At 44.7% G+C, this 12,033-nt stretch overlaps 1 long non-coding RNA gene across 1 annotated transcript in view; it reads right to left on the bottom strand.

Moving 5' to 3' along the window:
* LOC135896188 (uncharacterized) overlaps positions 1-11,688 on the bottom strand; it is a 57,558-nt gene extending 45,870 nt beyond the window's left edge. Inside the window, exons 1-2 of the long non-coding RNA XR_011509676.1 lie at positions 11,660-11,688; positions 11,119-11,218 (exon numbers count right to left, since the gene is read on the bottom strand). This is a non-coding gene — a long non-coding RNA (uncharacterized lncRNA). The remainder of the gene's footprint in view (positions 1-11,118; positions 11,219-11,659) is intronic.
* Positions 11,689-12,033: the final 345 nt, after the last annotated feature.

Genomic DNA, 12,033 nt, shown 5'->3' with positions numbered 1-12,033 from the left:
TCGGCACGTTTACGACCTCGTTCTGCCAACTTTGCTGAAGATCCGTTTTAGCGTCATTCTTAAGCTTCCGTTGCATGCCGCCGCGATTGTCGACGGGCCGCCGCAAGCTAAGTTAGAGAAAGTGAACCAACTGCAGACGCCGGTTCCACCCTCTTCGTCCGGTTATCTATTTTCAGTGCACTGGCTTGGCCCCATCAAATCCCTCTCAACTTAAGCGTACTCCTCGCCTCTTGTGAGCCAATTAGATAAGACAAGCCACTCAGCGTAGCCAACGTTATTCGTTTTTCAAGCAAACAAAAGTGACATCCTATGAACCAGGAGACCGTTTGATTGGTTTGTTCAGACAACCCCGCAGGTGACCGCCCGATGCTTGCGCCGGTGGTTACGCAAGTTTGACGTCAGCAGATTGGAATAAAAACATACTAGAATAGTTTTGCGTTATACGGCCTCTAGTCTCGTCATTGCAGCGATTGCTGACATGACAGGCCCAACTCGGAAATGCAGCCAATGACAAAGCGCCCTCTCTTGTATAGACCTGCGTAAAAGATCACGCAGCCTCTACATTGTGTGAATACGGTAGCAGTAAGAAACGGAGCGCTATCTGCATGCGGAAGACGGAATATGCGGGATCTTTTGAGTGTGCTGGGAATACATGGCTTCTTCCCCGTATTGGTTCAGAATACTCGCATGACGCGTACCTAGTAATAAATGGAAATACGCAGTTTCAGTTGCTCTTGTGAGCATAAAACATATCTCCTCTGGCGCCAGATAGGTGGGGCCTGGAATATTTATTGCGAGCTGTACTGATGCCAACGTTATGCATGATCGCATACTGGCAGCAAAAGCTTCTTTAGTATGCAATCTCTTACACATTCACAAAGTTTGCGCTTAGAAAATAACGTAACTCCATATGTGCAGAAGTTGTGCGCACGGCATTCACATGCTACCCCGAACTTGCTTTCTTCCAACTCCCCCACAACCTACTCACTATTTTTTAGTAATTTTGACGTCCAACTAACCAGTCATTACCAAGGGCTGCCCGTTTACTGGTGTGCTGCTAGCTGAACGACTTCTTATTTTGTAACATATGCAAGTTGGCAGGTAATGCTTCCATTCTAGTGCTTCAGTACAGAATCGTGCGTATATACGCATCACACTGCTGGAACGCCTGTTTCATTCCACAAGACCTTTCTCACTTTACTGCAACTAACGACACAATGAAAATCAATGCAACAGCACAATAAAGATATGTCCTCCCCCATTTCCCACTTCTTGATTGATGCACCAGTTAAGTGAGCCACAACTATACTTTATTCATAAGGCAGAGAGTCCCGCAGACAGTTTCCAAGCCCCCGGTTGTCCACAGTTGGTTTCATGCAAACGAAAACGAAAAAGAATCCAAAATCTGTCGTCTTAACTATATTTACAAAGAACCGCCAGGTAATTGATCCTGCTTTTCATTCGTTGAGCTTGCAGTCAAATCGAATATTAAGTCGCCTTGGAAGGTGTTTCTAAAAACTAGTTGGAGGATTCACTTTATTATAATTATTTTTTGAAATCTTTCATTTTATTTGGGCATTGCAAGGCATAGGCCTGAGATGTGAAAGAAAAAATAATTGGGAAAAACATAGAGAACATGCATTTTCTCGATATTTCTATATGAAATGGGTGTTCTTTATTTTTTAGCTCCATGATTTAGATTGGTGTTAACAATTCCGATCCTGCTTGGAAATATTCTGATATATCTAAACCAATCCCAGACAAATACTGGCTATCATGAATTTGTAAACTTTTGCGTTCACTCAAGAGCTTATGCTTGTTTCTCCGCAGGAGTATGCATGTTCAGGAAACAAAAGGATGCTCTCTGCCTGGAGCTGCCGAACTATATTTTAGGAACATATTAGGAGCGCTTAATGGGCGGCACGCAGATGAGTATATACACAGGGCCCACGCAAAAGCGTTCCTTCTCTTTGACCTTGAGGAAATTACCGGGAGCATAAATGTCTAAATACCACCAGTGGAGCAACAAGAAGCCGTTGTTCGGTTATTGATGGCCAATAAAGTGCACAGATGAACAGAAGGAAGATAAATAAAGAGTAGCGGCATAACTTACAGCCACGAATTGATTTATTAAAAAGTCATGCATTTATTAGAGCACTCGCACAAAAATGCTAATTGCATTTAAAAGTCTTTGTTTACTACATATCCCAAATGCATTGGTTTTACTTCGGCCGAAGCGGTATCATTCTGTTGTCAACACCTTCAGACCCTTAAAGGCATGGTAAGGCACGTTTTGTCCAATTCGAAAGTTCTTGCCACCTGTGGCGCTTCTCGTGATATCTCGCGGTCATAATGTGAAGGGGTAAAGTAAACCGTATTTTGGAGGCAGTTGACTGCATCTTGATCCGAGCCATAGTCCTCTACTTTTGCAAGACGGCACTTTATGTTGTACAAGAATGCGATCACCATTATGAAGTAGCGAAATTATTATGTAGTGCGGTTGGTATGCTCAGCTGACCACACTGAGAGATAGAGTACTCTATAAAAATGTATTTGAGGACAGGCAGAGGACAGGCTGATGTCAAAAATGTCTGGCCTATTACTACATTCTGACTGCACGAGAAGAGGTTAAGCATAGGCATATGAGGAATAACGCTCGGTATTTGCAGTTGGCACGTGAGTATCCATGTAAAACAAAGGCCGGCATCCAAACAAGGATGTCGCAAGGAATAAGAAGGTCGACACAAACGGCGTATGTGCTGCTGTTTCCGTTGCATTTTGCCTCCATCCTCACACGCCTGTATTTCACTAACCTGTGTCCCTGCCCACTTGCTAAGCTTTCATTCGCTCTAGATCCTGAACTTATATATACGAACTCTTGCCGGAGGACAATTTTATTGCTGCCAGTCTAAACCTGCATTGCTCAAAATCATTGGACCACATGGGCTGCTTGCTTAGTTGATGTAGAGGTCAGTCATGGGTCCAGCAAAATTTCTTCAGCAAATGAGCTGTTACCAATTAGGCCTAATGAAGAGACTAATGCTTGCCATTCACAGAATATTTCCGTGTTCTTGCGTGATAGTGTTCATGCAGCTGAAAAGCTTGTGGGAGGATTCCCAATGGGGCCTCTATAACACACCAATTGCAAAATCGTGTGTAAAGTTTTTTTTTCTTTTGTCGAAGAACATATGTATGTCGCTGATGTTCGGTCCTGTAGAAAGCCGCAGGACCAAGATTTTCAGCTATTGTGACAAAATGAAAAGTAACTTTACCCAACAGGACTGTCGAATCATTGGGGCGAATTTTAAGACAGGTTATTATTGTTATTATTGCTAATATTATTATCATTAATTTCGTTCAGCAGCATAAATCGATCATGAATTGTAGTAACGTGTTATACTTATTTCTTACGAACGCACAGAATGTACAGGTTTCCCAGTCTGACATTGCTCTTGTGAGTCCCGACAAGTTTCATCCGCCACTAGAAATGACGGCCGGCCTGTGTGCCTGCCCTTACACACAGCACTTCTAGCGATACCATGAGATTCCGTCACTTTGCTTTCACGCGTTGTGACAACGATGCTTTACACGACTTTTCCACCGCCGATTGGTCTCAGGTTACAAGCACTGGGAATTCTGAACATCAGGTTCGCCAAATCACACAGCTTATCCTTCATGGCATGCGGACATATATACCCCAGTGTGTATCTATGAGCTAGAAGTCTTCTCATTGGTTCTCGTTTGAACTGATAAATGCTTGAAGCATAAAAAATTGTGCGCACATAGATGGTGAACACTCACAAGATAATAGCTAGGGGCAGAAATTCCGTCATTTTAGAGCTGCTTGCAGACGTCTCTAAAAGCAAGATCACGATTCGTATACCGCGTTCCTGGAAAAGAGCGCCTCTGAACGGTATGTGGAAATATATGCGGAATCACTCCAGTGAACGCGGATAGTCTTTTAGCCTGCTTGACTCTACTGGTGTGGAAGTCTCAATGGTTGCTGACTGTTCTGCTGCTCACTTTTCAATATATAGAACTTCTTATATCAACGGCAGTACTGTCAGCAGCATGCGTCAATTAGGGTGCCTAGTTAGGAAGCTCATCCATGAATGGATCCGACATTTGAAATCCTCATTGTCTTCTGGGCCAGATTGCATTCAATCGGGCATTTTAAAAGCTTTTGGCAACATATTTGCGCCAGCATTTACATCTCTTTCTCCATAACTGTCTAAATGTTTCCACTTTTCCACGTATTTAGGAAACTACTCGTGTTTTACCTGTTTTTGACTCTGGTTACAAAACAAATGTCTCAAACTACAGGCCGATTTCACATTCAGTGCCACATCCAAGATCTTTAAGGTTTCCCTTGACACCATTGTACCTTCTAGTGCAAAGAACTTGTTAACTGCAAACCAACACGGATTTTTCTGTGTTGGCTCAACAGTCACCAATCTTGCGAGCTTCATGTCAGTTCTCTGCGTCCGTGTTCCAGAGGTGGGTAAGTGGATGCCGTGTACTACGACCTCAGCAAATCTTTTGACGTGGTCAGTCGTCCAATGCTTCTTGTAAAGTTTACGCGTCATAGTGTTCATGCTTCAGTTGTTTCTCCCGTTCGCAGCTATCTTCTGGACAGGTCCTGCTCTCTAAGTGTCAATGAAGCCATTTTTTGTGTACAAGGCCACTAGCAGTGTCCCACAAGGCTCGGTATTAGGTCCATTCGTGTTCTTGGCATTTGTCAACGATGTTTCTTCTGTTAAGTGGAAGTCATCCTTTCTTCAATATGCCGATGGCAACGAGATTTACAGATATTTCTACTATTTATGACTATCGAATTCTTTAGTCTGATCTGTTGGCGTTTGCAAATTGGTGCAAAAATAAAGGTCTCAGCCTCAACGCTCCTAAGGCCAAAATTACGACCTTTACTCGCAAAACCGAAGGTATTCTGTTCTCTTATTTCGTGGACTCCTTTCCACTTAATAGGGTTGCGGAGGTGAATAATCTAGGCGTATTCTTTTAATTCCTCGTCAAGCTTTTCCTCTCATACTCAACCCATTACTATGCGTGGACTGCGCTCTCTAGGTTCTGTTTACCGCCTCGCACGCGAATTGAAATCTCACACTCCTTTCCTAATGTTGTATCAGGCTATATGTCTTTCCCAACTCCAATATGGACTGGTGGTGTGGAATGGTATTTCCAAATAGCACAGTGATAGACCAGAAAGAGTTGAGAAAACGTTCGTAGCAATTTGCCGCCATTGTTCTTGCGCCGGCATGGGTCGAATACGAAGTTCTTGTTGTTGTCCTGAGCAAGAAAGCAGTTACTGAATTCAATCCAAGCAGATTTGAAATTAGTAATGGTTTAGGGAAGGTCGTGTCTTCTTCGATAAACAATATTAGAAGAAATATATATGGCTGCACCACCGTGACTGCTCGTTAATCTATTGCAGTATTCCAATGTATAGTTAGGGAAGCAATACAAATTTTTGTCGTCATCAGATAAGCCAAGTTTCAGTAATGGAAATTAGGGAAAACGAACTAGATAGCAATGTGAGGAAGTTATTGATTGCTTCAAAGTGCTTACGAAAACTTCTCGCGTTAAAATGAATTCACTTGATGGGGTTTCAGTAGGGAAATCATAATTGTTATGTCAATTGGTTAAAAAGTGAGCTTTAGTCTATTTTGGTTAGGTCAGTTTCGTCTCGAATGCGCAAAACTTCCTAGCTTTCATTTGGCAGTTGTCCATGCAAAGAAACATCCAGTTCCTTTCTTTACTCAAAGTTAGGGCTTTGGAAAAGAGAGCCTTGTTAGATGGGTTAGAAGCTCGTTTACAAAAACGGGAGCATTAAATGAGCCAGAGAATCCAATGTAACCAATACAGAGTTTGGCTTTACGTGCTTTGCTCACAAAATCAGCTTTCTTAGTTCTGGAACAGAATCGAGGAATGATATGTTTCTTCTCATTAGCTCTGATTGGTACGTGATTAACAATGTCCTGATCGCTAGGCGATACGGGACAGCCAATTCTGTTCCCTACCGTTTTCATTATTGCGACACAGTCCTCTCCTTGGGAGCAGGCAACGCCCTTGATCTCGACATTGCCAATGCGAGAGTACTGTTCAAGCTACTCCATCTTCCGAGTCAATGAGCGGTTCTGAGATTTCAGTTGTTTGTTCTCAACAATTAGGGTAGCATTTTGGCTACGTAGTTCTTCTACAAGTCCGTTCAAGTGTTCGGCACTTGTATTCAAGGAATCAACTTCTTTTTTAGCTCGACAACATCAATCCCAGACTCCTTCATTCTTAGCAAGATCTTAGCAAAGACGAGTTCATTCGTGCTTTTAGCCATGTTGCTAATCATTTCTTCCAGCTCCTCAATTTTTTCGACAGTTCTGCATTCGTCGGCATACCATGCATGAGTATTAAACAGAGACTCGGGTACAAAAAAGGGGGGGGAAATGGTTGATGGCCGCAGCAGCAGCAGTGGCTGAAGAAAAAAAGGAATAGGAGGAAAACGTATGAATACCTGCGCAAACAGAGGATTCAGGCTTAGATATGGGTCGTGCAATGCCGCTGCTGCCAGTGAAGAGCAGGCGTCGTTGTTGGCTTGTTTAGAGGGCGCGCCTAAAGCCCCTCAGGCGTGCCGCGATGGCAGCGATCTCCAGTGATTTTGCGGATGCCAGCACCAGACCGCGAAGTAGCTACGCAGTCTTACCCCGTGTGCATGATTCAGCGCCGTCCAGGGACGCAAGGCGGCGGGATGGCACCAGTTTTTAGCGAAGGGCGGCACTCATTAGAGACATCTGCGCACTGGTGTCGACGAGGGACTTGACTGGGACTCCATCTACCTCAACGGCTAATATACTTCCAAGGGTAGGCAATGGAATCAGAGGATTTACAGGCTGCGTCGTTGATGCCGCGTCACCTTCTGGAGCTGCGCCGATTAGTTTTCCTGTGGCACGAACGCGGGGGAAGAAGAGCGGTGGGCCTGCGGCGAACGAGACCGACGACTTAGGGGCGATGGTTACCGGCTGGTTCGGAGGGTCGTAGGGATGTTGTCGGTATTCGTAGATGAAGGACGCACAGAGAAACTGGGAGCACCTTGTTCTGGATGGTCGGAACGGAAGCTCCACCTAGGGAGCGATGACCAATGATTACGGCAATGACGAACGGTATGTCGCACACGCGAGCAATTGAAATAAATCGATCTATCATCCGGTGTTCTCCAGTCAACCGGATTACGACGGCGAGTTGGAACCGCTGAAAAAGGGCAAGCAGTGGTTGGACGGGGCCTGTCCTGACTGACAGCGGCATCATGAATGGGGCAGAGACGGGAGGCCTTAATTTGCCATATCTTGTCTGACAACGACAACATACGTTGTCTGGACAATGCTGACGAGCAACGGTGGAAGACATGGCGTCGAGCTCGCGATGAAATAACCGCGTCAAACTTTCTTTTCTAGACAGAGGACGTCCATGTGGCTGTTCCTCACACGAAGACGTCAAAGGTGTATTTGGTAGCCTGTTGAACTACTGCGCAATGCGGCGACTCTTGATCCATTCAAAATTGCGGCACTCTAGATGATCGCTTCCACCGAGTCATAGTTCTTGCAGGTAAGCAGCTTGAATGCGTCATCTGCTATGGATTTTAGAATGTGGCCAATGTTGTTGGTCTCGTTCACGTCTTTGTGAACTTTACGACAGGGCGCAACTACATCTTGATTATGCGCCACGTACGATTCTGTCGACGTTTGAGCACGGGTCGATAGCACCTTTTTCGCTGCCAGCTGACGGCCAAAATGCTTTCCAAAGAGGTCTAGAAGCTTCTGCTTGCAGATATCCCAACTCCTTATGTCGTGTTCGTGGGTCTCGTACCATGCTAGCGCTGTGTCTCGGAGGTAGAATATCACATTCGCTATCATTAGCGTTGGAACACACCGATTAGTTTCGCTTGCGCGCTCGTACCAGGAAATCCAGTCTTCAACGTCCGTACCATCGATGCCATTGAAAGTCCCTCGGTCTCGCGGCTGGTACAACACGACGGAGGTCAGAGTGTGCGCACCGGAGGTGGACGATTGGTCATTGCGGCGCTTTGGCTGTCGATCATCGTGTCAGAGCTCACGCGGCGACCACTGCGGAGCTCCGTGTTGGTATCCCGCACCTCCACCAAAATGTTGGAAGGCGGAGGCAAGTACGAATGTTGTTTATGCAAGGCGAATGCTGAAGGCCCCAGCTGACACTAGAACATGGCAGCCGAAGCGTCCGAGGAATAACAACACTCGTTAGGGTCTCTTTTCTGCATGTCCTCTTCTGCATCACGACAATATGTAATTCCATTAGCCAAGTATTGCATCAGTTAGATATATAATTTAGGTCTGGCTGAAGAATGTTAGCATCGTTATCTGTAACTACGAGAGCTGATCCAGAAATAAGGTTCCCATCAATTTTAGAAATTGGCTACATTAGTTATTCTCAGAGAAATTTTCATCATTGGAAAGATGAAACTTTACTGTATTTTTCTACAGAATCGTCATCTTTTTCTGCGGATTTTCGTAGACGGTGTTCCAATTTATGTATCTTAATGTCGTAAAACACCGCCGCCAACCCGTTGAGGAAGCGTTTCGCCTCTTCTTTGACTTCTTCGTCGCTCCGGAAACATTGGCCTCTCAAATGTTCCTTTAACTTGGGGAACACGTGATAATCACTAGGCGCGAGGTCTGGACTGTGCGGTGGTTGGGTCATGACAGTCCAACCAAAGTTTCTCAAAAGTTCCTGGTTTTGACGGGAGACGTGAGGTCGGGCGTTGTCGTGAAGCAGCGTTACACCGGCTGCCAGTCGTCCTCGCGGGAGGATCTGGATAGCTCGCCTGAGTTTTCTTAGTGTTGCACAATAACTATCTGAGTTGATTGTTGTCCCACGCTCCATGAAATCGATCAGCAGTATCCCCTTACGATACCAAAAAACACTGACCATGACTTTGCCAGCAGAAGGAGTTTGTTTGAACTTCTTTGCGACTAGTGGCTCTGGGTGATGCCACTGTTCGGATTTTTGTTTCGTTTCGGGAGTGAAATGAAACACCCACGTTTCGTCTCCCTCAACAATGGAGTCCAACAATCCTTACATATATTCTTGACACTTTTGAAGAAACTGGCGAGCACAGTCGAGGCGTTTCTCCTTGTGGTCTGATGTCAATAGCCGCGGAACCCATCAAGCACAACACTTGTCATACCCCAATTTTTCAGTCAAAGGTCTTTCCACTGTACCGTAATGACTCCCAGGAATCTGAGCAACAAGTTCACGGATGGTGATCCTTCTGTTTTGAAGCACTTCGCGTTGGACCATCTCGATAACCGCCTCCGAAACTGACGGTCTTCCACTCCGTTCTTCATCGTGGACTTCCTTCCGACCAGCACTAAACTCCCTGCACCACTTTCGGACGTGTTGAACGGACGTGCACTTGTTTTCATACACCTCTGTCAACTGACGATGAATATCCACGGGTGGAATTCCTTTGGCGGGCAAAAAGCGAATTACGAAACGAATGTCGCACTTGGCGGGATCAACGATGGGAACTTCCATATCGGATGGCTGCTGAGCCAAGAATGAACGGCGCAGCGAAGCGCGACCGGGGGGAATCGAGAGTGGGGGAACAGCCGCGCGCAGCAGTGTTGCCAGATTTTGCTTCGCACCTTCCCGTGTGGCTGGAGCGCTTTGGGAACCTTATTTCTGGATTAACCCTCGCATTTCACGAAAAAGTACGCAGTCGCCAGCGAAAAATTGTATGTTAGAGGAAACTAGAGAAGGGAGGTCGTTAATCTAAATGAGAAAAAGAAGGGGACCTAGTACAGAGCGTTGTGGGACTCCAGATTGAACATGACATGGGTAAAGGAATGTTCATTGTTTACAAGAAATTGGGAACGATATGAAAGGAAATATTTATTCCACAAAAAACAGACCACTATGAATATTAAGCTGATAAGTTTATGAAATAAAAACACGTGGGAGACCTTGTCGAACGATTTGGAAAAATCGAAGTAAGCACAGTCAGGTAAAGTAGAATGATCCAGAATACGGTGTAGTTTATGACTAAATTATATTATTTGTGTTTCGCACGAAAATGATTTCCGAAAGCCATATTGAGCTGGTGAGAAAAAATAGTTAGATTCAAGAAAGATGACAAAGTTCGAGAATATAATGTGTTCCAAGAGTTTGCAGCATGTGCTAGTAGTGGAAACGGGCCGATAATTAAATGGTGAACTTTATTGCCCGATTTGAAGATTGGAATCACCTTCGCAATTTTCCATTGAGCTGGAAGAGTTGGAGTGTCAAGTGATTGCTGAAATATTTTTGTTAGTATGATCGAACTGTAAACGCAAGTATTTTTCAAAAAAATTGCAATCAATGGAATCATAACCAGGGGACGAATGGTGCTCTGAGTTGTTGCTGAGTTTCGTAATTCCAGGCGTGTTGACAATAATTGAAGGCATGCATGGGTAACTGTAAGGCAAAATGTCTGGAAGATGAGTGTTTGTAACTATGGAGAAATTTATCGAAAAGGTGTCATTTAGAGTGGTAGCACCTTGGTTAAGTGGATCCGAGTTGCCAGCTGTATCTACCAAAGCAATGGTGTTATGAAGACTGGGGTTAATCATGCGCCAAAATTTTCGAACATCATATGTTAGAACAGGAGGTAAGTTATTCGACATGAAATTATCTTCAGCTTCATTTAATGCTGCGATGTGAGTATAAGATGCAGATTTGTCGGCTGCCCTGCGGGAGATGGAGGATGATAATTTGGCCAAGCCATATAGACGTTTTTTTTTTCGATTAGAAAGCCGTTTCATATGAGTATTATACAATGGTGGTCAAGGATTAGACGTGATAATAAATCATTGACAGAGAGGAGAAATACTAGTAGCAGAAAGGCAGATATTATGACTTAATCTATGGACACACTGGAAAACAGCACAAAAACAATATCGTGGCAAACGTAATGACATAGAATTAAGAATGTATGAGTTATCTTTCAAACAGCACTATCATGTTCAACATAATGATCTTAGCGTATTTTGTGAGTGGGAATCTCATGCTACAGCGGAAAAGAGCAATTATGTTACGAACCATTCGACAGGTCGCCGTATTCGTGAACGTGAAAACCATGCTTCCCTTGCGGTATGTTGCTTACGTTGCCAAGGAGCGTCACATTCATGCTGTTCAGATCCTGTGGGTGCGGAAGACGAGAAGCTGCATTTAGTGGACAGTTATGAGCCCGTGCATGTTAAACTGAACCTTCTTATTAAAATCACCTTCATCCAGCGGTTATCGTTTCATACACAGAAGCCATTATCTTTCCGTCTATCTCGGCGTTGAGACAGGGCCTTGACGTTCTCCCGTGGGAGACCTAAGCCCGGATCGCGTTAAACCCTGCCGGACGTTCAACAAAGTTGTATCCGTCTGTACATAGAAGTGTTTAAGGAAACAGCTGTATGCATGAACAACCGTCACGTCTTTAAGGATTGCTGTAGCCGCTGGACGAAGAGATTGTATATCCTAACGTCGCATTTTTTTTTGCACTGTTTCATCTCGTTTTCCTTCCCTTTGTCTGGAGGATTCCTTCAGTTACCGATTATACGTGGAAATCTTCCGCTGCGTGCCAACTAACCTGGTGAAAAGAAACGTAACCGCTTGCATTGCCTACTTGAAACACGCAGATTGCATCCGTGACGTTCTGCTCTCTCTCGCGGGCTGCTCCCAAAACTGTAGCTAAGAGCAACAACAACAGCAGAGGCTCCTTCTGCATGGCTTCTGCAAGGGAAAAAAAGCAACGGCTTTAGTAAGCTTGAACGCACGAAGTTTATTTTTTACAAGTGCGCTAGGAACTTTCCTCGGTGTCGTAAAGTGATAGCATGCATGAGTTTTGAGAGATCTGAATACCTCACGCGATATGTGTTAATCGTAAATTGTTCTTCTCACCTTCACGTGCATTTGATGACGCGCACTAGGGTGGTTGCTGGGGCTAGTTGGTAATTCATCATC

The sequence above is a fragment of the Dermacentor albipictus genome, unplaced genomic scaffold, assembly GCF_038994185.2.
Source record: "Dermacentor albipictus isolate Rhodes 1998 colony unplaced genomic scaffold, USDA_Dalb.pri_finalv2 scaffold_17, whole genome shotgun sequence".
Taxonomy (NCBI): domain Eukaryota; kingdom Metazoa; phylum Arthropoda; class Arachnida; order Ixodida; family Ixodidae; genus Dermacentor; species Dermacentor albipictus.
The sequence above is the reverse complement of the archived record's forward strand: the minus strand, read 5'-3'. Positions and strand labels throughout refer to the sequence as shown.